Source organism: Podarcis cretensis (assembly GCF_951804945.1).
Source record: "Podarcis cretensis genome assembly, chromosome: 12".
NCBI classification, from domain to species: Eukaryota; Metazoa; Chordata; class Lepidosauria; order Squamata; family Lacertidae; genus Podarcis; species Podarcis cretensis.
In genome coordinates, this window is record NC_137181.1 from 6,628,986 (window position 1) to 6,655,129 (window position 26,144).

The window sequence follows — 26,144 nt, forward strand, 5'->3', positions numbered from 1 at the left end:
CGCGCCCCTCTTCCTGCCTCTAACCCTGGGATGCTCTCTGGAGAAAGGACCGTCCGCACAGGACCAAAGAGGTGAGTGGACCGATCTTTCTCAGCAACAGAGGAAGCCGCCTCGAGCTGAGTCAGACCATCGACCCAACAGTTCAGTGGTGTCGACACTGACTGGCAGGAGGGGTGGCGGGCACGCTTAGCCGGAGACGCCACCGAGGACTGAACCTGGAATTGTACTAGCGTGCAAAGCACATGCGCTGTCACTGAGATGCGTCCGTAACGGGATGGAGACGGTGGAAGGAAAGGGTGGTGGTCCACGCGAGAAAGGCTCCCCCTGACACGTCTGAGCGCGTGGTTTTCCCCTCCGTGAAATTCTGGCTAGGGAAACCGAGCTCAGCTTGCGAAGGGGGCGGGAGACGAGCTGGGAGTGAGAGGGCAGCGCAGAGCATCCTTTGTGTAGCCGCGCGTGCATCGCTCAACGTGTGTGTGTGTGTGTGTGTGTGTGTGTGTGAGAGAGAGAGAGAGAGAGAGAGAGAGAGAGAGAGAGAGAGAGAGAGAGAGAGTTAGTTAAGCCTTCGCTTAGCGATCTCCTTTGAAACCAAGGGGCTTCTTCCAGGTGTCTTGAGGCTGGCGCGCTCTCCCGGGACGCAGGGAGATTCGGGTCTGAGTGAACAGGAGGGGCTGGTGCTGCAAATCTGGATGGTGCTCCTTGGGTACAATAAAAGAAACGTGAGATGGAGGGAGGAGGATGGCCAACCACTGTGTTTGAGAGCATCCTTCTGTGTGTGCGCGCGGGTGAAATGCACACTCGATTAAGGCATGCACATCCATGATAGGAAAATTTAGTGCACGTGTAATATTTAATGAATTTAGATGCATGGACAGTGTGTGCTGCCATAGATGAACCTCGAGTGTGATATATGAAACTGTTAACGTGTAATATGTGATTTCTGTGTGTGCAGATGACTACAGCATATCCAACGTGTGGGTGATGTTTTAAGCGTGTGCAAATTTATATATATGAACATTGATAGAGCTAAAACTACACACACACACACACACACACACACACACACTGTTTTAGCTCTATCAATGTTCATTTTTTAAATTGTTTTTAGCTCTTATTTTTATCTGTAAGCTGCCTTGGATCCCTGTCAGGGGAAAAGGTGGAGTGCACATGAATACATAACAACAACAAGAAGTGTGAACTGAGTGTATGTTGCTGTGTGTTGTGTGTTCAAATACACCCTCCACAAACCCATTAAAGTTAGCAACTTCTCAGCCTGTTTCTGTAGCTATGCCTTCTGTAACCACACACATTAATTAGTCCAGGTAACTGAAACAAATGTATATTCTTTCCCTGTTTATCCCCTTTTCCATTGCTGTACCCTTCTCTCTGTTTCCACTGTGTTTAATTTTAGCCACATCTGCGCCGTGCACTTAAAGCACTGTGATATCACTTTAAACAGTCATGGCTTCCTCAAAATAATCCTGGGAGCTGTAGTTTGTTAAGGGTGCTGTCAAGCGTTCTTAGGAGACCCCTGTTCCCCTCACAGAGCTATAATTCCCTGGGAAGAGGGATTGATTGTTCAACCCTTCTGGAAATTGTAGCTCTCTGAGGCAGAATGCAGGTCTCCTAAGAACTCTCAGCACCCTTAAACTACAGTTCCCATAATTATTATTATTATTATTTTTTTTGGGGGGGGAGAAGCCATGTCAGTTTAAAGTGGTATGACACCACTTTAAAAACATGATGCGGATGGGGCCTAAGAGTAAGCCCTCTACCAGCACATAGGTAAAGGTAAAGGGACCCCTGACCGTTAGGTCCAGTCGTGGCCGACTCTGGAGTTGCGGCGCTCATCTCGCTTTACTGGCCGAGGGAGCCGGCGTACAGCTTCCGGGTCATGTGGCCAGCATGACTAAGCCGCTTCTGGCAAACCAGAGCAGCGCACGGAAACACCGTTTACCTTCCCGCCGGAGTGGTACCTATTTATCTACTTGCACTTTGACGTGCTTTCGAACTGCTAGGTTGGCAGGAGCAGGGACTGAGCAACGGGAGCTCACCCCGTCGTGGGGATTCGAACCGCCGACCTTCTGATCAGCAAGTTCTAGGCTCTGTGGTTTAACCCACAGTGCCACCCGCGTCCCCACCAGCACGTAGCTCACTTCATATAAATAGAAATGCTAATATTCTGCAAGGGAAAGATGGAGTAGGTTTTTTTTTGGGGGGGGGAGACTCTGACTTTTCCTTGTTCTTCTCTGCAGCACGACTTTTGATAAGAACATGATAGCTCAGTCAGCAGAGCATGAGGCTCTTAATCTGAGAGTCATGGGTTCGAACCCCACGTGGGGCAAGAGATTCTTTCATTGCAGGGGGTTGAGCTGGATGACCCTCGTGACCCCTTCTGACTTGATGATTCTATGATCCTTCTGTGATAAGAGCAGCCTGCTGGATCAGGCCAGTGGTCCATGCAGTCCAGCCTCCTGTTCTCACAGGAGAATAGATACCCCAATAGGCAGTTCACAAGCAGGGCCTGAGTGAAGCACAGCTTTTCCCTCCATTGATTTGCCTTGCCCTCCTTTGAAGCCGCCCCCCACGTTGGCAGCCATCAGCCCTGTGTCTTGTGGGAGCGACTTCCATAGTTCAACACTGTGCTGTGCAATGGTACAGAGAGGATGGTTTATTTATCCTGCACTTCTTCAACACCCTTAATTTGGCAGGACATTTGTTCTCCGTTATGGGGGACGCAGAACAAGAACGCTGATGGTTGCAGCAGAGAGCCTGCTTGCTTTCTCTAGAAAGCAAAAGGAAGGAAAAAATCTACGTATTTCTAACATGAGCACCGCGTACTTTTTATGCAAAACATGAGTTTTCTTGGGCTGTGAAAACAGCAACGGCTAGAGAGGAATATTTGCAGAGAGTGTGAATGGGGATAAATGCCTCTGTCTGGGAGCTGCCACAAGAAACCAACAGGGGGCGACAGAGAGCCATGCTGCATGCTTTGCGCATAGATTTCATGGCAGGGAGAAAACTTCTCTGGCCATTGGTTGGAGCTCACTGCTTCGTTTGCTGTGTAGACAGGAGTTGCTGATGGACTCAGTAAGAACTTGGAGGAAGGCAGACATCCCACAAAGCAATGTTTGAGGGATTTTTGGTGGAAGAACTGGAAATTGTCCTGTTCTGGAGCTCTTAAAACAATGATAAACCTTTGCTCTGTATTTTAAATCTCAATCTACAGAGAAATCTACCACTGTCAAGGTCTGCCTGTGTGCTGTTGAGAAGCCAGGGGTGAATTTATGGGTTGGTGGCCTGTGGAGTGCAATCAGAAAGCACTCTCTGGGGGTGGGGGAATAAACTTTGTTATTGTTGTTTTAATAAAGACAAAATACGAACAACACCAAACATACTGATGCAGAGGAGAGTGGAGAAAAATTAGATTGCATAAGAGGGAGGGGAAGAAAAGTGAAAAGAATACGTTACATTAATTCAGGCGATGTTTTTACTTCAACAAGATGAGCACACAATATGAGGAAGGAGGCAGCTGTACCAGTCGTATTTCCTGAGATAGGTAAAGGGACCCCTGACCATTAGGTCCAGTCGTGGCCAACTGTGGGGTTGCGGCGCTCATCTCGCTTTATTGGCCGAGGGAGCCGGCATACAGCTTCCAGGTCATGTGGCCAGCATGACTAAGCCGCTTCTGGCGAACCAGAGCAGCGCATGGAAATGCCGTTTACCTTCCCGCCAGAGCGGTACCTATTTATCTATTTGCACTTTGATGTGCTTTCGTACTGCTAGGTGGACAGGAGCAGGGACTGAGCAACGGGAGCTCACCCCGTCGTGGGGATTTGAACTGCCAACCTTCTGATCGGCAAGTCCTAGGCTCCGTGGTTTAACCCACAGCGTCACCCGCGTCCCTTTTCCTGAGATACATCCCCAGAAAAGTTGGCACCTTATCTCTGAGGCGTCCTCAACCAGGGCTGCATTTTATTTTATTCCTGGGACAGTGGGTGCCTCAGGCGAAAGATAAACCCTTTTCCTTTTGCACAGAGGAAACGGCCGGATTTGCGTCGGTGAGCACGCGAAGTTGTTGCCACATGGACACACAGAGCGGCGTCTCAGGGCTGTGCTGCTCACCGAATCTCCATTCGGCTGAGTTGCTGCAACATCAGAAGAAAGTGGAGGAGGGGCACGGCTGGCATGGTGCAAATGCAATGGCGGGCGAAATTCAGCACTCCTGTCGGAGTGTTTGCACCTCCCTGCTGCTGTGCCCCTTTCTCTCCCTGTCTCAGTGTGCTGCAGTGATTCAGGTGAGTTGCACAGCTGCTGGCCACATGGAGGGGTTGTTTTTGTTGGGACATCGTTGTCGCTTCCATCCAGTCCTGAGCATCTTGGTCTGCTCCTGAACTCCTGCATCGTGACTCCTGAGCACTGTGTTTGCTACTGAGCCTGTACCCAACACGGTCTGCCCAGGTGTCTTCATTTTGCTTGCCAGGCCATTTTTAGGAAGCTACACCCACCTGTGCCATGCTCAGGTGTGGGGCAGGAAAGAGCCGGATTTCTAAGGAAGCATTGGGAGCTTCAAGCCAGTGTGGTGTAGTGGTTCAGAGTGGTGGACTCGTAATCTGGTGAACCGGGTTCGATTCCCCACTTCTCCACATGCAGCTGCTGGGTGACCTTGGGCTAGTCACACTTCTCTGAAGTCTCTCAGCCCCACTCACCTCGCAGAGTGTTTGTTGTGGGGCAGGAAGGGAAAGGAGAATGTTAGCCGCTTTGACACTCCTTTGGGTAGTGATAAAGCGGGATATCAAATCCAAACTTTTCGACACTTCTTCTTCCTTCTTAGATCCAGCAAAGTGTGCTCTCACATGCCCATTAGCTGATGTGAGGATAGGAGTGTGCCTTAATTCCCCCACATTTAAAGTTGCCATATTTCAAAAAGTAAAAAAACACCCCCAAAATTGTTGAGCTTGTTTTAGGAAGACCCCAAAAATCTTGAGGGTTGGTTGTTGTTTTTTTAGACAAACCCCAAAGTTATTGAGCTTTTTTAAAAACAAAGACACCCAAAAAACCCCACAATTTTTTCAATTGACTTGCCTAAGATCCAGGACAAAGCGCTGCATTTCGGAAATTCCCACGGGACGCCAATTCTGCCTTTGAAATCCCAGTAAAATCCAGACATATGGCGGCCCTACCCACATTTCTGCTTCAAACTTTGAAGTGGGGAAATCTGTTCTTCTAAAGCCCTTTGTAAACAACCCTACACAGGGATCATAGAATTGTAGAGTCGGAAGGGAGCCCCAGGGTCATCTAGTCCAACCCCCTGCAATACAGCTAAAGAATCCCTGATACATTGGTCTTCCAAATGAGAGTCCACCATCTTCTGCAGCGCCACCATGTGGTGAACCATTGAACTGCAGGTGGCAGCCTTCTTAGTGAAGGACCTTCAGGCCCTGGACTGACTCCGCCCACTTGGGGCTGGCCATTGGATCTGCCTCAACAGGAAGGAGTATAAGGGGGCTTCCTGTGGCCAGCTGAGCCTTGCTTGAGCAACACGGCCTTCTTGAGCGGTGGTGTGCTCTTGTCCCCTTTGTTGTTCTTCAGCCTTGACTATTGGCTTCTTTCCACGACTTCTGGCTCACTGCAGACTCTTGCCCACCGCCCAGCCCTAAACAAGCATAAGGAAACAAATTTAAGATTGGTGTCACACATTACATTCAATGAATGTACAAACAGTTGGGCTGTAATGCTAAAATATTCTACTTATTTGTTTGTGAAATTTATATACCGCCTTTCATACGAGGATCACAGTGCAGTTTTCACTATAAAAACACAACAGTACTGTCAGGGAACTGCCATCGGAGCCAGAGGGAGAGGGAGGGCTCCAGAGGGATTCTGGAGAGCGTCCCAGGAGGGAGAGAGGCAGCCCATCTTCTGGGGAAGGAAATCAGCGTAGCACCAGTGGAGAAGGGAGGCAGATGGGGGAATCGGCGAGGGGGCTCCATGACTCCTCGCCGGAGACCAGTGGGGAGAGCACGGGTCCTCCGCTGCCCACACCCTCCCTGCGCAGAAGACTTCCGCGCAGGGAGAGTAGGCGGAGACTAGGCGTCAAAGAGCTTCTTTGCTGGAAGAAGTTCAAGAAACGCCCACTGACGGATTCTGCCAGCGATTGAGACAGCCACGGTTGAGTGGCTGTCCGGACAGAAAGGGTTCACCCAGGTAACCCAGCCAAGCGTGGCGCCAATTTACGCACAAGCAACCCCTAGAACCATTACAAGTACATAATAAACAAATCAATAATTTCCACCGTCCCACATTTTAAAAGACAATAGGTTGTTTAATCTACCAAAGGCCAGGGAGAAGTGGGATGCCTTTTCCTGACACCTAAAGATATGTAATGAAGGTACCAGGCGGGCCTCTCTGGGGAGAGGATTACACATACAAGGAGCCACCGCAAAAAAAAGCCCTTTCTTGTATTGCTGCCCTCCAGACCTCTGGAGGAGGCACATGAAGCCTGCGATGTTGATCTTGGTCTGGGTTGGTTCATATGGGAAGAGGCAGTTATTCACATGTAACATTCAATGAGTGTACAGTCTGTGGACACAATAGTTGAAATGTACAAATCAGCCTCTTCAACATATATGTGTAGAGAGAACTTGTACCTGTGTTCAGTATAATATGTGAACAAGCCTTTTGTTGTTTAGTCGTGTCCGACTCTTCGTGACCCCATGGACCAGAGCACGCCAGGCACTTCTGTCTTCCACTGCCTCCTGGAGTTTAGTCAAACTCATGCTGGTAGCTTTGAGAACACTGTCCAACCATCTCGTCCTCTGTCGTCCCCTTCTCCTGGTGCCCTCCATCTTTCCCAACATCAGGGTCTTTTCCAGGGAGTCTTCTCTTCTCATGAGGTGGCCAAAGTATTGGAGCCTCAGCTTCAGGATCTGTCCTTCCAGTGAGCACTCAGGGCTGATTTCCTTCAGAATGGATAGGTTTGATCTTCTTGCAGTCCATGGGACTCTCAAGGTCTCCTCCAGCACCAGAATTCAAAAGCATCAATTCTTCGGTGATCAGCCTTCTTTATGGTCCAGCTCTCACTTCCATACAAGCCTTTTAGTATTTATTATTTCATAAAATTGATTGTGCATGTGGGAGGGGAAATCCTGAAAAAACAACACAGTGGTACCTCGGGTTACATACACTTCAGGTTACTCCGCTAACCCAGAAATAGTACCTCGGGTTAAGAACTTTGCTTCAGGATGAGAACAGAAATCGTGCTCCGGCGGCCCGGTGGCAGTGGGAGGCCCCATTAGCTAAAGCGGTGTTTCAAGTTAAGAACAGTTTCAGGTTAAGAATGGACCTCCGGAACAAATTAAGTACTTAACCCGAGGTACCACTGTATAGTTTGCCCGGGCGTCCAAATTAAGCTCCCTCCCTCCCTGCAATTAATAAATTTCTTTTTACAATGGAGAAATGCGCAGTCAGTCCTGTTCTTGAGGTGCTTCCTTAGTGTAAGAGGTTTGGGGAGGCATTGATTCTCTGCTTTCCCTGTGTTCATTCTGCTACAGTGGCAAACCCAACACAGATTTGGCTCCCTTCCTGTGTTATTGACCCACTGACTGTGTTATTTATTGGGCTGCTCGCCCTCCCAAAACCACTGCCAGGAAAATGTTCAGCAAATTGTTTTAAAGTGGTTCACTCGTCGCCTCCAGCAGTGGATATTAGACGCTGCGAAAATTATGTAAGGGCAGGGTTAAAATGGAGTGTTTCAAAAATTATTTTTAGCAAGGCCCGTGAGTGCAGGGATTGGGGTATGGCATTAAGAGGAAACAAACCCCTCAGAACATGCTCTGTGTATGTAGGAGAAAGAATATCTCAAGCAACCTCTTCGCCCTTGCAATCACGACTTAGACCAGACTCTGTCTGCATCCGTACTATTTAAAGCAGTATCGAACCACTTTAAAGAGTTACGGCTTCCTCAAAGAATCCCGGGACTTATAGTTTGTTAAAGGTACTGAGGTTTGTTAGGAGACCCCCATTCCCCTCACAGAACTACAGTTCCCAGAGTTTTCTTGGAAGAGTGATCGGTTGTTAAGCCATTCTGCGTTAGGATCTCCTCCCAACTTCTCATGGAGTAAAAGCCATGGTGCTTTGAATGTTGGTGCTTTGAATGTTGAATGCTGAATGTTCAAGGCAGACGAATCAAAGTTGTCCTTCACACAGCGCATAGTTAAGCTCCCACAAGATGCGGTGATGACCATGATGGCTTTAAAAGGGTATTGAACTATGCCGGAGAACAATTAAGGCAAACCGGCGATGGTGCTGGGAAGTTGCAAGGCAAAAGAAACAAAAATAACCCTAAGTTAAACATGATCTGACATTGTGTTTTTTCCTTTTTCAGAAACTGAACGCCAGCATTCTCCTGCACCCAGACTGAGCAGTTGCTGAAACTTCCCAGCATGCTCCAGGTTAGTGGCCAGCCATGTTTGGACAATGGAATCTGCCTTGGGTAGAGTCAGACATTTGGTTCTTCTAACTCAGTATGGTTTGTGCTGACTTACAATGGCTCTCCAGGGTTTCAGACAGTGAGTCTCTCTGTCACGGTCCGGTATAAGGGCGATCGAAGTCCGGGCTGAGGACGTCGGGACCGGGGGCAAGATGGCGGGGTGGGAGCAGGAACGAGAGTCCAGAAGCCAAGGGTCTAAGGGTCAAGAAGCGGGGAGTCACGAAGTCAAGGGTCCGAGGGTCCAGAAGCAAGGAGTCACGAAGTCAAGGGTCCGAGGATCAAGAAGCAAGGAGTCACAAAGTCAAGGGTCCGAGGATCAAGAAGCAAGGAGTCACAAAGTCAAGGGTCCGAGGATCAAGAAGCAAGGAGTCAAACGCAGCAAGGCAGGGAATGTGTTGCTGTGGCAAAGAGCCGAAGGGAAATGCTGACCTTATATCCCTTCTGGCTCTTGCCACCAGGTGCTGTGAGTTACCAATCGGCCTCACCTGTGTGACCGCGCCTTGCCTCTTCAGAACAAACTTAGGAAGGCCCCAGTCCTGCGAAGCCCTACTGGTCACAGGGCCTGGCTACTGTACGCACTCCTGACACTATCTCACCATACCTAGAGATGTGGTCCCTTCTCTACTAGAAGACTGGTAATTGTGGTTCTCTGTCACATTCACAGGAGAGCTTTTGAAACAGTCCAGTTGTAGCTCCACAAATGGCTTTGAGGTGTTTTGTTGTGGTGCTGACACACTTTCGTGGTGGGATAGGAAATTTCTCCCAAAGTTGACCTCCAGGGTCATAAATGTTTTTGGTGGTGATGCTAATTGTGTTCTGCCAAAGCTTCCTTTGGCTCTAATGGGGGATTGGTGTATGTGCATGTGTTTTATATAAATTCAATATATATATAAATAAAATGAATTAACTCTATCCTACCCCTGCTTTCCTCAGACCTCTGCTGTTGCTTAAAGCCGCCATTTTCCTTTTACTGTCTCTCTATCCTCGCTCAAACTTATGGCATTGTTGAAACAACCACTTTTCTCCTTTCAGTTTCACCCTTTCTCACTGTATTCCGATGTCTCCCTCTTCTATTCTTCAGCTGCCTCGTGTGAGATGCAGAGCCCTCAAGTATTCCTTAGTACTTTACTCAAATATTCTGTAGTGCTTTACTCAAACTTCTGCCATTGTTTGAAACCACAGTTTTTCACTCAGTTTCCTCCATTCCTGCTTTACTCAAACTTCTGCCATTGTTTGAAACCACTGTCTCCCCCTCAGGGTTTCTGTCATCCTGCTGCCATGCCATGGGCACTGCTGTTGTGCAACTTGCCTTCGCATTTTCTCCCCTATTCCAACCAGACTTCTTGCGAATCAAGGATTGTAATAAGGCAGGACAAATCCTTCAATGGGAGCTGTGCTGTGGCTTCCTGCAAATCCAGGATTGTGATGTGAGACAACAGATCCTCCAATGGAGTGCCGTGTGATGACATTCTTACGTTTTTCTTATATAGAGAGAAATGTTCCACCAAATTTAAAGGGACTTTGCCAAATAAATAGGTGTTTAGGATTGAGGTGCAAGCAAGGGAACTATGTCAGCATTCTCCAAAGTGTGCACTCCAGATGTTTCTGCTGGGTGATGGGAGCTGAAGTCCAAAACATCTGGAGAGCACCCATTTGGGAGAGGCTAAACTAAGAGCGCATCCAAGCTGTTTAAAGAATTCCTGTTCTCTAAGCTTAGGAATTTGCTTCCAGTACCTGATCTGAGTTTGCGGTTCATTCATACAAAAGTCAACACCTAGTTAGGGATGCAATTTGACACTATACCTGTTCATTCATTGTTCATTGGCTGTACATTGGATCCCAGTCCATAGCTGTTCAAGTTCTTCACTTTGCAGCTGTTTTGTTCTGGTTCAGAAAACTTCGTAGGAGTTCATCCTCTTTGGAGAGAGGACCTGAATCCCCCTCATCCCTCCCTCTCGCTCCTCCTACTCTCCGAGGGGACGAGGCCAATCCTACACCAGCTTACCTAGGTGTAAAAAAGATAGCTTGAGGTTAAAATATTATGGAGAGATCAGTATCACAGGCCATTTGCGAGATCTTCCCGGTGCAGGGGGGGAGCCAACTTTTCAGTTCTGAGCTTGCTTTTAACCAACTTCATGACTATCCCTGCTCCCGGTTATCTTCATTACGTCAGCTTAATTTAGGAGGGTAAAATAGTTTTGCTCTTGCTATTGTTAAACCACTGGAAGTCAGAAGCACTTGCCAATCTTCTGCAAACCATCCAGAGATCTAGCAGAAGATCTTGAACTTCCTTCTTCCCACCCCTGGGTTTAAGGACATAAGAAGAGACCTTGTGGATCAGGCCAAATGCACCCTGGTCTCCCATTGGCCAACCAGATCCTTATGGGATGCCCAGAAGGAGAACAGCCTAAGAATCTGTCTGATCCATCCAAGTTGGGCTGGGACCACTGATTCTTGTGGAAGTGAATTACCTACAGTCGCACCTTGGAAGTCAAACAGAATCCGTTCCAGAAGTCGGTTCGACTTCCAAAACGTTCGGAAACCAAAGCGCGGCTTCTGATTGGCTGCAGGAAGCTCCTGCAGCCAATCAGAAGCTGCATAAGCCCTGTTGGACATTCGGCTTCCAAAAATAGTTTGCAGACTGGAACAGTCACTTCCAGGCTTGCGGCGTTCGGGAGCCAAAACGTTTGAGAACTAAGCTGTTCGAAAACCAAGGTACGACTGTAGTTTAAAAACTATTCGCTTTCTTTCCTGTGCCTCAAATATTCCAGCATTAAGCGTCATCGAATGGCCACAAGCTGTGGTATTATGAGAGCAGGAGCAGAGCCTACGTGCCCCTTCCATTTCTGGGTGCCTTTTCTAAACATCGTACTTCTCTCGCCCTCTTGAAGCACTTGAAGGTTCTCTAAGTGTGCGCAGAATTGATTGCAGACAGTCTCTGCTGTGTCAGAGCTCCGGGGATGGAGGGAGGCAGCTGCAGCTATGGCAGCCTCAGTTCACACGCAGGTGAGGGCCCCATCTGCTTAATTTTGCATCTGGCTTCACTTGGCATTTAGCTCTTTGCTTGGGTCTGGCATCTTTGTGAAAATCACAGATTTTCGCCAGGTCAGGATTGGGGTGGTAGGACTCGGCAGCCCCCAGAGAAAGGGGGCCTGCAGGATCCGGCCACTGGCCCCATCTAGTCTAGCATCCTGTTCTCACAGGGGCCAGCAAGGTGCGTGCGGGAAGCCCACAAGCCAGATTCGAACACAAGAGCGTCTGCTCTTCCTGCGATTTCCAGAAACTGGTATTCAGAAGCAAGCTTTGCTGCCTCCAGCTGTGGAGGTAGAACATATTGTGTCTCAAGTCATAGAATTGTAGAGTTGGAAGGGACCCTAAAGGCCATCTAGTCCAACCCCCCGCCAAGCACAACGGCTTGCCTCCGCTATTGAGGGGGCCGGGGCCACGCAATGTGCACATACACACATAGCTCCTCCCAAGGTGAGCTAAGCCTGTCAGGGCAGCTGAATCTATGGTCTTATTTAATAATAATAATAATAATAATAATAATAATAATAATAATAATTTATACCCCGCCCATCTGGCTGAGTTTCCCCAGCCACTCTGGGCGGCTCCCAATCGAGTGTTAAAAACAATACAGCATTAAATATTAAAAACTTCCCTAAACAGGGCTGCCTTCAGATGTCTTTTAAAAATAAGATAGCCACTTATTTCCTTGACATCTGATGGGACGGTGTTCCACAGGGTGGGCGCCACTACCGAGAAGGCCCTCTGTCTGGTTCCCTGTAACCTCACTTCTCGCAATGAGGCAACTGCCAGAAGGCCCTCGGTGTTGGATCTCAGTGTCCAGGCTGAACGATGGGGGTGGAGATGCTCCTTCAGGTATACAGGACCGAGGCCATTTAGGGCTTTAAAGGTCAGCACCAACACTTTGAATTGTGCTCGGAAACGTACTGGGAGCCAATGCAGATCTCTCAGTGTTATGTGGTCCTGGCAGCCACTCCCAGTCACCAGTCTAGCTGCTGCATTCTGAATTAGTTGTAGTTTCTGGGTCACCTTCAAAGGTAGCCCCACGTAGAGCGCATTGCAGTAGTCCAAGCGGGAGATAACCAGAGCATGCACCACTCTGGCGAGACAGTCTGTGGGCAGGTAGGGTCTCATCCTGCGTACCAGATGGAGCTGGTAGACAGCTACCCTGGACATAGAATTGACCTCCACCTCCATGGACAGCTGTGAGTCCAAAATGTCTCCCAGGCTGTACACCTGATCCTTCAGGGGCACAATTACCCCATTCAGGATCAGGGAGTCCTCCACACCCGCCCGCCCCCTTTCCCCCCAAAACAGTACTTCTGTCTTTGTCAGGATTCAACCTCAATCTGTTAGCCGCCATCCATCCTCCAACCGCCTCCAGGCACTCACACAGGACCTTCACCGCCTTCACTGGTTCTGATCTAAAAGAGAGGTAGAGCTGGGTATCATCCGCATTCTGATGAACACCCAGCCCAAACCCCCTGATGATCTCTCCCAGCGACTTCATATAGATGTCAAAAAGCATGGGGGAGAGGACGGAGCCCTGAGGCACCCCACAAGTGAGAGCCCAGGGGTCTGAACACTCATCCCCCACCATCACTTCCTGGACAAACTGGGAGACTTGGCTCCTGTGCAGGCTGTTTGCTTGCTGTGAGCAGAATCAGAGTGCGCTTTGTACCTCCCTCAATCAAAGGATCAATCAAAGCCTGTCTCAATTTGTTTGCCTGCTGCATGGCTCTCTGGGTCGGTTGCCTGGTCACAGTGTGGGAATGATCCCTGGGGGGCGAGGGAACAGGGCACCCTGCTGTGCTTGCTGCCACCCTCCCCATGTGCAGAGAGCAATTCCTTTGTCAGCTGTGATATGGGAGGATCTCGCTTTGTCTGTTTAGCGCAGGAAAGCTACGATTCTGGGCCGCTTCTGGGCAACCTTCTTACTGAACATTTATCCTAGCTCGTTCGCAGGGAGGTTAGATACTGCTGCACCAAGCAGGTATTATTCCCAACTTTCTAGCATGTTTTCCTGTCACTTTCCTCATTGCAAAAAAAAAAAGGCAGAACTTTTAGGGGAGCAGGTTTTTTGTGCAAGAGCTGCAGATCAACTTGTGCAAACTGGATTTGCTTTTATGTGATTGAATCCCAAACAGTCTTGGGATGCCCCTGAGGTCCACTTTGCCCCCAAATTTTCCTTTCATCATTCTCTTTCACTTCCCCTTGCGCGGCAACCTCTAGCGGGTTGCCTGCATCTCAAACGAATCTTGGGATTGAAAATTACCAGTGTCTCCAGCCTTGTCTAAACCCCTTCAGCTTCTCTTAAAATTTCCTGAATGAATTGTCTGAGGAGGAGGCGCCAAATAATCTCAAGTTGGTCATTTGTTTTAATACTGGCTTTATGGGAAATTTGGGGGACAACCTGGGGCTATGCAGAAGCCCCTCCCCTCCCTTTTAAAAAAGCTAGTCCAACTACAGTTACTTCCAGACGTAGAAGTTTATTGCAGAATCGGTGCTGTTTATGTACATGAGTTCTTTGCACTGCCCACATGATGTTATCAAACTGGGAGCTGATTCTTTTTTTAAAAAAAACACAACACCACTTTAATTCAGAGTTCCCCTTTTCATGGAAAAATCTGTTAAAAATAACCCATTCTATATCCACAGTCCCCACTGGTGTGGACATTCGCGTGCATTATTTTTGGTAGGAGATTTGTAACATGTGTGAACGCAAGAACACAATAAGGGACTGCTGGATAATAATAATAATAATAATTTATTATTTATACCCCGCCCATCTGGCTGGGTTTCTCCAGCCACTCTGAGCGGCTTCCAACAGAATATTAAAATACAATAACCTATTAAACATTAAAAACTTCCCTAAACAGGGCTGCCTTCAGATGTTTTCTAAAAGTCAGATAGTTGTTTATTTCCTTGACATCTGATGGGAGGGTGTTCCACAGGATGGGTGCCACCACCGAGAAGGCCCTCTGCCTGGTTCCCTGTAACTTGGCTTCTCGCAGCTAGGGAACTGCCAGAAGGCCCTTGGCGCTGGACCTCAGTATCCAGGTAGAACGATGGGTGTGGAGATGCTCCAATGGCCCATCAAGTCCAGGATCCTGTTCTCACAGTGGCCAGATGCCTGTGGGAAACCAGGAAGGAGGATTCCATCACAGCTCAGTTGGTTAGAGTGTGGTGCTGGCAACGCCAAGGTTGCAGGTTCGATCCCTGGTAAGAGACATCTGTATATTCCTGCATTGCAAGGGGTTGGACTAGATTGTTCATGGGTCCCTTCCAACTCTACGATTCTATGAGATATGAGAAAAGAGCGATCCCCATTCTGTGGTTTCCAACAACTGGAATTTGTAAGCATTTATGTCTCCGACTGTGGAGGCAGAACATGGCCATCATGGCTAGTAGCTTTCGATAGCCCTCTTCTCCATTAATTTGTCTAACCCATCCAAGTTGATGGCTATTGCTGCCTCTTGTGGAAGTGAGTTCCATAGTCCACACTACGCTCTGTGTGAAGAAGTACTTTCTTTTCCACCTGTCCTTTGTGGCAATGTTTTGGTGGATGAGCCCCTACTGCCACGGCCACGCTCCTTCCGTTTGCACATCAGCTGAGCCACAACCTCATCCTTTTGCTTCTGGTGGCCCGAACGATTTGAGCATTCCTATTTCCACCCCTTGCCACATGCTGAAGGCACTCCAGAACTTCAACAACCCAACAGGAGGTCAACATCTCCACACATGAGGGCAGGGGTTGGGTGGGGGGCAGCTGGCCTGATCCAAGACAGCTTAGGATTTGGAACCACTTGGTGGATGCCATGCCGTGAGCGGTATTCCAAAATTTGGGATGCGGTTGTGCAGAATTATGGTATTTCCACCTTCTAGCTTAACGCTGCCAAGTGGACTTTTTTGTGAGTTTAGTTTAGATTTTGGAACTTTCCGTCTCTGTCTCTTCCTTCACCACCGGCGGAAAAAGCGAGAACATCAACTGAAGTCTGTTTGCGCCCTGACAATAGACGTTTTGTTATAACAGTATACAAACACTTGGAATCCAGGAACGGAAAAAAAATGAATGCAGAGCATCAAACTGGAGGTTCTGTGACTCCCGTTTGTCTGGTACGTGTCTACACTTCCATAAATATTGTGGCAGAACACGAACTGTTTGAGATCCAGATTTTATGTAGTCATAATCAGGACTGCCGAGTAATTTTACGGGGCAGTCCATCTCTTTATTTTCCCCCTTCATTACCTACACCCACTCCATGGAGATTTTATTTTTGCTTCCTAGGGAATGTATTGCACTAAAGTATTGCACTTGGGCAAAAAAATTGAGAGACACAAATACAAGATGGGTGACACCTGGCTTGAGAGCAGTACATGTGAAAAGGATCTAGGAGTCTTGGTTGACCACAAACTTGACATGAGCCAACAGTGTGACGCGGCAGCTAAAAAAGCCAATGCAATTCTGGGCTGCATCAATAGGAGTATAGCATCTAGATCAAGGGAAGTAATAGTGCCACTGTATTCTGCTCTGGTCAGACCTCACCTGGAGTACTGTGTCCAGTTCTGGGCACCACAGTTCAAGAAGGACACTGACAAACTGGAACGTGTCCAGAGGAGGGCAACCAAAATGGTCAAAGGCCTGGAAACGATGCCTTATGAGGAACGGCTAAGGGAGCTGGGCATGTTTAGCCTGGAGAAGAGGAGGTTAAGGGGTGATATGATAGCCATGTTCAAATATATAAAAGGATGTCACATAGAGGAGGGAGAAAGGTTGTTTTCTGCTGCTCCAGAGAAGCGGACACGGAGCAATGGTTCCAAACTACAAGAAAGAAGATTCCACCTAAACATTAGGAAGAACTTCCTGACAGTAAGAGCTGTTTGGCAGTGGAATTTGCTGCCAAGGAGTGTGGTGGAGTCTCCTTCTTTGGAGGTCTTTAAGCAGAGGCTTGACAACCATATGTCAGGAGTGCTCTGATGGTGTTTCCTGCTTGGCAGGGGGTTGGACTCGATAGCCCTTGTGGTCTCTTCCAACTCTATGATTCTATTCTATGATTCTATGATTCTAATGTAAGAACAGTGTGGCTGATGATATCAGACCAAAAGCCCACCTAGTCCAGAATCTTTTTCTCACAGGAGCCAACCAGATGCATCTGCGAAGCCTGCAAGCAGGCCCTGGAAACCACAGCGCTCTCCCAGTTTGTGATTCCCAGCAACTGGTGTTCAGAGGCATGCCACCTTTGACACTGGAGGTATAATAGCCATAGTGGCTAACAGCCATTGATAGCCTTGCCAATCACCTTGCCAACAAAGGCCCGTATAGTTAAAGCTATGCTTTTCCCAGTAGTGATGTATAGAAGTGAGAGCTGGACCATAAAGAAGGCTGATCGCCAGAGAATGGATGCTTTTGAATTCTGGTGCTGGAGGAGACTCTTGAGAGTCCCATGGACTGCAAGAAGATCAGACCTCTCCATTCTGAAGGAAATCAGCCCTGAGTGCTCGCTGGAAGGACAGATCCTGAAGCTGAGGCTCCAATACTTTGGCCACCTCATGAGAAGAGAAGACTCCCTGGAAAAGACCCTGATGCTGGGAAAGATGGAGGGCACAAGGAGAAGGGGATGACAGAGGACGAGATGGTGGGACAGTGTTCTCTAAGCTACCAGCATGAGTTTGACCAAACTACGGGAGGCAGTGGAAGACAGGAGTGCCTGGCGTGCTCTGGTCCATGGGGTCACAAAGAGTCGGACACGACTAAACGACTAAACAATGATAACCCCTGACCATTAGGTCCAGTCATGGATGACTCTGGGGTTGTGGTGCTCATCTTGCTCTATAAGCCGAGGGAGCCAGCGTTTGTCCGCAGACAGCTTCCAGGTCATGTGGGCAGCATGACTGAGCTGCTTCTGGTGAACCAGAGCAGCGCATGGAAATGCTGTTTACCTTCCTGCCGGAGCTGTATCTATTTATCTACTTGGACTGGTGTGCTTTTGAACTGCTAGGTTGGCAAAAGCTGGGACCGAGCAACAGGAGTTCACCCCATCGGGGGGATTCGAACCGCCGACCTTCTGATTGGCAAGTCCTAGGCTCTGTGGTTTAACCCACAGCTCCACCCATGTCCCAGTTGCCCACCATAATTTTGTCTAATCCATTTTCCAAGCCATCCAAGCTGGTGCCTGAATCTTCCAACATTCAGCTTTCTTGGATGGCCCTACTGGATTCTGGTATTACGAGGTTCCCCCATCCCTGCTATTCATAGCCTGCTCCCATGTGCTTGCAGCAGCACATGTTCAGAATTTGGTGTCTCCTCCAGAATTCAGCATCTGGAGAACGTCTACTTTACAGAAAACAAAAATGTTTTCAGCTCCCTGAAGTGAGTTTGGAAATGCATGGACAGCGCTTGGCTCAGAAGCTTGAGCTGAGCTGAGGAAGGTCATGGGCAGCTGCCTGCGGCCAGCCAGGAGCCAGAGGTTGTGGGGCAAGCTAGGGGTCAGGATCAAAGACAAGTTGGAACCACAGACAGGGTCAAGGAGCAGGCCAGAAACCACCACCAAAGAATAACCAGAGAGCCAGAGCTCAGGAAGACCATGTTGCTCAAGCTGGACCCTAGTGGAACAGGAAGTCCTCTCATACTGGGTGGAAAGAGTCAGGTCCTTCATGGAGAATGTGCCCACCTGCAGTTCAGTGGGGGTGTTGAGCTGAGACCCAGAAGCTTCTGCGATGAAGGGCTTCCATTTGCCAGGTTCTGGTCGTTGCTTAGCCAGCTTTTCTCCAGCTTGTTCAGATTCTTGGTGTTTAGGGGCTGCTTGCTGGTCCAGACACAGCAGGAAAGCTGGCAACAGTGGGAGTTAAGACTAGCCTTGCAAAGCAGTCCATATAAGGTTTCAACTAGGACAGGGCCTTTTCAGCACTGGCCCCAATGTGGTGGAATGCTCTGTCACAAGAGACCAGGGCCCTGCGGGGCTTGACATCATTCCACAGGGCCTGCAAGACAGAGCTGTTCCACCTGAGGAAATGAGATAAACAAGAAAGAAAAGAAAATGAGATAAACAGGAAAGAAAAGAAGTTATTTTTATATGCAGTAACAGCAGCAAGAATATTGATGGCCCAGAAATGGAAACAAGAGGAGCTACCTACGAAAGAAGGATGGAGAATGAAAATGATGGACTGGATAGACTAATAGGAAGGATCCGGAATCGACGGGATCAGAGATTTACAGAAGATTGGAAGAAATTTACAGAGTATATGCAAAAAATAAGATAACGTTTGTAAGTTTCAACGAAGCTCTGTGAAAAAAAGGTTAGAAATGTTAAAATTAAGATAAATTAATTAATAGTAAGGTAATTATAATTTTAAGAAATGTGGAGAAAGTAAGGATATGAAGGTTTACCAGGCGGGTTGAGGGAAGTCAACAAGGAGAAATTGGATGTAATTAAGATGTGTTGATTGTATAATTTTGTATTGGAAAGTGAATAAAAAATATTATCACAAAGAGCTGTTCCACCTGGCCTTTGGTTTGGACTCGGTCTGACCCTTATGTTTCCCTCATGGTCTTGATTTATCAGCTATTTTAAAATGAGGCTGCATTTTAAATTGCATTTTAACCAGTATTTTAAATTGGTTTTTTTCCCTCCCTCTCTTTCCCTCATATTATTGTAGCACCCTGTTTGTGGTTAACGCTTAGCTGGAATGAAATATTCAACGCAGCAATAGAGAAATTAAAATAGTAATTTATTTGTCAGACAAATAAATATGAGGCACAGTGGTATATGGTTACCAAGCTCTGGCCTGGCCTCTTGCCATTCTGGCCAGCACTTATATTTCCTTAATCCAGCCCCCTTGCTCCTCCTGTGGCTGCCTCTGTCCAATCAGCCTGGTTGAAATTCCTATTGGCTATTTGCTAGAACCAATCACAAAAGATACACCCATTTCCTCTTGTCCTTTTATGGGAATCAAAAAGCTATATATTCTTCTATCTATAAATGACAAATAAGTAGTAATATATCTTACATGTGTCTCAACAAGGAATCTTAATTACCAGCTCACCTCTTGCCCTCCTTGCCCTATTGCCTTCCAAAACAGATGGTTAATCTTGAATTTTTATCTTAAACATATGTCAAGGATTTTGAGTTCACATCAACATTGAGAGATCTCCTTCATTTGAAGGTTTCTAAACAAAAGGCCTGACAACCATATATCAGGAGTGCTCGATGGCGTCTCCTGTCTGGCAAGGGGGGGCTGGTGCCTGATGGCCCCTGTGATCTCTTCCAACTATATGAAATAAGAATCTAGCATTTCTTAAATCCTTTGCATAATTATATTTAAGCTAATATATTTAATACATAAATAACCTTTTAAAAGGAAAAGAAATCTTAAAAGGATCTTAGTTTAAGAAAGAAACAGCTTTAGAAAAGACTTCCCAAAAATGTTCTGTTTCTGCCAGCCAGACCAGTTGCTTTTTCACTGCTCTTGACCTTTTTAACCTTAGGAAGAAGATATGGCTCATTTTACTATTTATCCACCCTTAATTTGTAGGATCAGTGTAACCTTGGCTCTCAGCCTGTAATTCCCTTTTTACGACTTTGAGAATTGTTTTCTGCTATAAATCAGGGGGCCCCCTTGTCTAGGAGTAAAAACATTGCCAAGGTTCTTAGGCAGCTGGTCTTCTGCCTGGCATGAAACATTTGAAGATCTTTAAGCTCATTTTTAAAATACAAGCCCTGATTAAACATATAAGCTTTAATAAAAATTCAGGCTTATGATTAGATGCGGGTTATAAATAAAAATTATTATTATTATTATTATTACTTATTACTTATTTATTTTGCATTGCTATCCTTCCATTCCTCCAAGGAGCTGAAGGCAGGGTGTGTGGGAATGAGCCCCACTGAGCACTGCAGGACTTACTTCAAAGTAGACCTTCATTGGAATATGCATGACACAACATGAGGAGGGCATCTGAGCAATCTGAGTTTGAGTTGCTGTGACTTTGTTGAATTGTATAAATCATTTTGATTCCTGGTTTTATTTTATTTTTTTATATTTAGAGTTCCTATGACTTTGCTTGACTTGCATTGATCATTTTGATGAATTTGTTGTTATTTGCTTTATTTTCTGTTCTGTTCTGTTTGATAGTATAGTGATTGTGACATTGTTGGTTGTTTTTTTTAATTCTGTTGTGTTGTGAGTCGCTTTGAGCTCGGCACCTGTCGTTGGAAAAACAGAATACAAATGTTTAATCAAATTTAGAGCACCTTTGTGGGTTAAAGACAAGCTTGCAATTGGATAGGTAAAGCAGCTTTTTACATAAGGTAAAGGTAAAGGGGCCCCTGACCATTAGGTCCAGTTGTGACCGACTCTGGGGTTGCGGTGCTCATCTCGCTTTACTGGCCGAGGGAGCCGGCGTACAGCTCATGTGGCCAGCATGACTAAGCCGCTTCTGGCAAACCAGAAACGCCGTTTACCTTCCCGCCGGAGCGGTACCTATTTATCTACTTGCACTTGACATGCTTTCGAACTGCTAGGTGGGCAGGAGCAGGGACCGAGCAACGGGAGCTCACCCCATCGCAGGGATTTGAACCGCCAACCTTCTGATCAGCAAGTCCTAGGCTCTGTGGTTTAACCCACAGCGCCACCCATAGAGCCCCATAAAGATGAAAGGCCTGCTCAATTACTTTACAAATCACGGCACTCCTGAATGGATTGCAAGTGACGGGATTGTTTGCCAGCTATCCACAGTGCAATCTGAGGTTGCCTCCCTTTTAGCTAGGAAAGCGAGCCCAGAGAATTTATGGATCGAAATCCAATTGCTAATTAGATTTACTATTATTGTTATTGCTAGAGCAAGCTGCTGTGCCAAGGCCAGACAGAGATAACAACTTTCTGAATTTCAAGCGAATACAGAAAACTACCTTGTATTGAGTAATATCATTGGTCCATCTAGCTCACCATTGTTTACACTGACTGGCAGCAGCACATGTTACATAGAATTATAGAGCTGGGATCTAGTCATCTAGTCCAACCCACTACAATGCAGGAATCTCAGGTAAAGCATCCATGACAGATGGCCAGCCAACCTCTGCTTAAAAACATTCAATGAAAGGAGTCTGTTCCACTGCTGAATAAGAATAAGAATCATTTATTGTTTATACCCTGCCCATTTGGCTGGGTTTCCCCAGCCACTCTAGGCGGCTTCCAACAAAAGATTAAAAATACATTAAAATATCAGTCATTAAAAACTTCCCTAAACGGGGCTGCCTTCAGATGTCTTCTAAACGTCAGATAGTTGTTAATTTCTTTGACATCTGATGGGAGGGCATTCCACATGGTGGGCACCACTACCGAGAAGGCCCTCTGCCTGGTTCCCTGTAACACCTCTTCCTGTCAGAAAGGTCTTCCTAATGTTTAGTCGGAATCTCCTTTTTTTGTAACTTGAAGCCATTGGTTCGAGTCCTACCCTCCAGAGCAGGAGAAAACAAGCTCGCTCCATCTTCCTTGCGACAGCCCTTGAGATATTTGAAGATATCTCCTCTCAGTCTCTTCTTTTCCAGGCTGAACATACCCAACTCTTCCTCATAAGGCTTTGTTTCCCAGACCCATGATCATCCTGATCATAGAATCATAGAGCTGGAAGAGACCACAAGGGCCATCGAGTCCAACCCCCTGCCAAGCAGGAAACACCATCAGAGCACTCCTGACATATGGTTGTCAAGCCTCTGCTTAAAGACCTCCAAAGAAGGAGACTCCACCACACTCCTTGGCAGCAAATTCCACTGTCAAACAGCTCTTACTGTCAGGAAGTTCTTCCTAATGTTTAGGTGGAATCTTCTTTTTTGTAGTTTGGAACCATTGCTCCGTGTCCGCTTCTCTGGAGCAGCAGAAAACAACCTTTCTCCCTCCTCTATGTGACATCCTTTTATATATTTGAACATGGCTATCATATCACCCCTTAACCTCCTCTTCTCCAGGCTAAACATGCCCAGCTCCCTTAGCCGTTCCTCATAAGGCATCGTTTCCAGGCCTTTGACCATTTGGTTGCCCTCCATTTTGGTTACCCTCCATTTTGGTCACCTTCCACTGCACACATTCCAGCTTGCCAATCTCCTTCTTAAATTGTGGTGCCCAGAACTGGACACAGGACTCCATGTGTTGTCTAACCATGGCAGTATAAAGTAAAGGGACCCCTGACCATTAGGTCCAGTCATGACCGACTCGGGGGTTGCACGCTCATCTCGCTCTATAGGCCGAGGGAGCTGGCGTTTGTCTGCAGACAGCTTCCGGGTCATGTGGCCAGCATGACTAAACTGCTTCTGGTGAACCAGAGCAGTGCACGGAAATGCCGTTTACCTTCCCGCCGGAGTGGTACCTATTTATCTACTTGCACTTTGATGTGCTTTCGAACTGCTAGGTTGGCAGGAGCAGGGACCAAGCAACGGGAGCTCACCCCATCACGGGGATTCAAACCGCCGACCTTCTGACTGGCAAGTCCTAAGCTCTGTTTAACCCACAGCGCCACCCGCGTGGTCTAACCAAGGCAGTATAGAGCGGGACTATTCCTTCCCTTGATCTGGAAACTAGACTTCTGTTGACGCAGCCTAGAAGAGCATGTAGTTTCTTTTGCTGCTGGATCACGCTGTTGACTCATGTTGAGCATATGGTCCACCAAGACTGCTAGATCCTTTTCACGTGTACTCCTGGCAATCCAAGTGTCCCCCACCTTATATTTTGCCGATCCTACAGCTCTGCTTTCAGATACTTCAGCATGCGTAAGTGCAGAGAAAGAGCCCTGGTGGATCAGGTTCAAATGGTGCCCATCTAGTCCAGTAATTGGTTCTCACGGTGGCCAACCTATTATGGGAAACCCACAAGGAAGACCTGAGTGTTTCGCCTACTAGTGGGATTCCCAAGCAACTGGAATTTAGAGGCATTCCGATAGTGCAAGCAGAGTCCAGCCCTTGTGGCAATTGCTAGCCTCATGCTCCACACATGCTCTTGAAGACCATCTTCAGGACCTTTTAAAAAAGCACCCTGCCTCCGTTTGCGGTCTTGTAATAAGTTGCTTCATCTTAAACCCGTCCCCGAACTCCCAATTTACATGACAGCGGAAGTCTATAAAGAGGCAGGCCTTTGCTCAATGGAGCTGATGCAGATGGGGTTACGGCTGAAGTAGGTCATGGAAGAACTGAAACATGACTCTGGGGCATCACGTAGCCAATAGAGTACGTGGCAAGGTTGATGAGGTTAAAGGGGAACCGTAGGACAAAGGACATGAAGTGTGTGTGTGTGTGTGTTTATATACAGAGCAACGGTTTCGCAGAGGAAACCGACTGCAGCTGAGCAGTGTTGCAATGAAGGTAGTTTGGTGTTTTTGCGAAAACCCTGACCCTACCTCTTCTCCAGAGGCTGGGGACAGACTCCATGTGTCCTGGGAGTAGTCCAGGAACAACAGCTGGTATGGATGTACCCTTAGAGAGCTTGTCTCCTTTGTTTTCGCAAATCTAGTGCAGATTTTGGGTGAGACGGTGTTATTTCTGGTTCTTTACTAAACCCCATAGCTTAGCGGCTTGGATGACGGTGACGTTGGATTTGGTTCTCATCTGCAGGCAAACGTCCCTAATTCGCACTTTCAGAGACGCCATGTGGACAGAAACACAGGCCTCCTCTGAGATCCGCACTCCTTCGACTTTAGAAAGCCTCGTATTGTGCGCACACATGACTGCGCTAGGTTGACGTGCATGTGCAAATGCACAGAAAAGAGGAAACAGTATACAGCGGACGCTCGGGTTGCGAACGTAATCTGTGCAGGATGAACATTCGCAACCTGCAGCGTTCACAACCCGCGCATTTGTGGGTTGCGATTCGCGCTTCTGCGCATGCGCAAAGTGCAATTTAGTGCTTCTGCGCATGCGCAACTGCTGAAACCTGGAAGTAACCTGTTCCGGTACTTCTGGGTTTCGGCGGTCCGTAACCCGAAAAAAAACAACCTGAAGTGGCTGTAACCAAAGGCATGACTGTACAAGCATGCAATATATCCGGCGGAATTGCTTTGCAGAAAATGTGCCACAGGTGGAAGAGAGGCTCTGAAGTGGTTCTCTGAAGTGGGGGGCAGCAGGGATGCAAAACCTGTAGCTATCCGGACTATAATAATGATAATAATAATAATAATAATAATAATAATAATAATAATAATAATAATATATTTATACCCCACCCATCTGGCCGGGCCTTCCTAGCCACTCTGGGCGGCTCCCAACAAAATTAAAAGCAGAATAAAACATCAGGCATTAAACACTTCCCTAAACAGGACTGCCTTCAGATATCTTCTAAAAGTTGGAGAGTTGTTTATTTCCTTGACATCTGACAGGAGGGCGTTCCACAGGGCGGGCGCCACCACCGAGAAGGCCCTCTGTCTGGTTCCCTGTAACCTCACTTCTCACAGGGAGGGAACTGCCAGAAGGCCCTCGGAGCTGGACCTCAGTGTCCAGGCAGAACGATGGGGGTGGAGACGCTCCTTCAGGTATACTGGGCCAAGGCTGTTTAGGGCTTTAAAGTTCAGCACCAACACTTTGAATTGTGCTTGGAAACATACTGGGAGCCAATGTGGGTCTTTCAGGGCTGGTGTTATATGGTCTTTGTGGCCACTCCAAGTCACCAGTCTAGCTGCCACATTCTGGATCACCTTATTTTTCCGTCTATGAGACGCCCCCATGTATAAGACACCCCCTATTTTTGTGGCAACAACCACTTGCCAGTCCATCCTTGGCACTATCCATGTATAAGACACCCCCTAATTTTTGACAAGTAGAGACATCACCTTGCCAACAAAGGTCCGTATAGTAAAAGCTATGGTGTTCCCAGTAGTGATATGGAAGTGAGAGCTGGACCATAAAGAAGGCTGATTGCCGAAGAATTGATGCTTTGGAATTCTGGTGCTGGAGGAGACTCTTGAGAGTCCCATGGACTGCAAGAAGATCAAACGTATCCATTCTTAAGGAAATCAGCCCTGAGTGCTCACTGGAAGGACAGATCTTGAAGTTGAGGCTTCAATATTCTGGCCACCTCCTGAGAAGAGAAGTCTCCCTTGAAAAGACCCTGATGTTGGGAAAGATGGAGGGCACAAGGAGAAGGGGACGACAGAGGAAGAGATGGTTGGACAGTGTTCTCGAAGCTACTAACATGAGTTTGACCAAATTGAGGGAGGCAGTGGAAGACAGGAGTGCCTGGCATGCTCTGGTCCAGGGGGTCACGAGGAGTCGGACACGACTAAATGACTAAACAACAACAAATTTTTGACATTACCTTTTAGGAAAGAAACCTAGTCTTGTACACGGAAAAATACGGTAGTTGTAGTTTCTGAGTCACCTTGAAAGGCAGCCCCACGTAGAGCGCATTGCAGTAGTCCAAGCAGGAGATAACCAGAGCATGTACCACTCTGGCGAGACAGTCTACCAACAGGTAGGGTCTCTAACTCCCATCACCCCTAACCAGCAGATCCAGTGTGTCAGCAATGATGGGTGTTGCAGTCCAACCAAATCTGGAGGGTGCTGGGTTCTATACCTTATGCCAGTGTTTCTCAACCTGTGGGTCCCCAGATGTTGTTGGACTACAACTCCCATCATGCCTAGCCAGC

At 47.4% G+C, this 26,144-nt stretch overlaps 1 long non-coding RNA gene across 1 annotated transcript in view; it reads left to right on the top strand.

The window, feature by feature from the left end:
• Positions 1-3,570: 3,570 nt before the first annotated feature.
• LOC307199350 overlaps positions 3,571-26,144 on the top strand; it is a 94,238-nt gene continuing 71,664 nt past the window's right edge. The window contains exon 1 of the long non-coding RNA XR_013831913.1: positions 3,571-3,786. This is a non-coding gene — a long non-coding RNA (uncharacterized lncRNA). The remainder of the gene's footprint in view (positions 3,787-26,144) is intronic.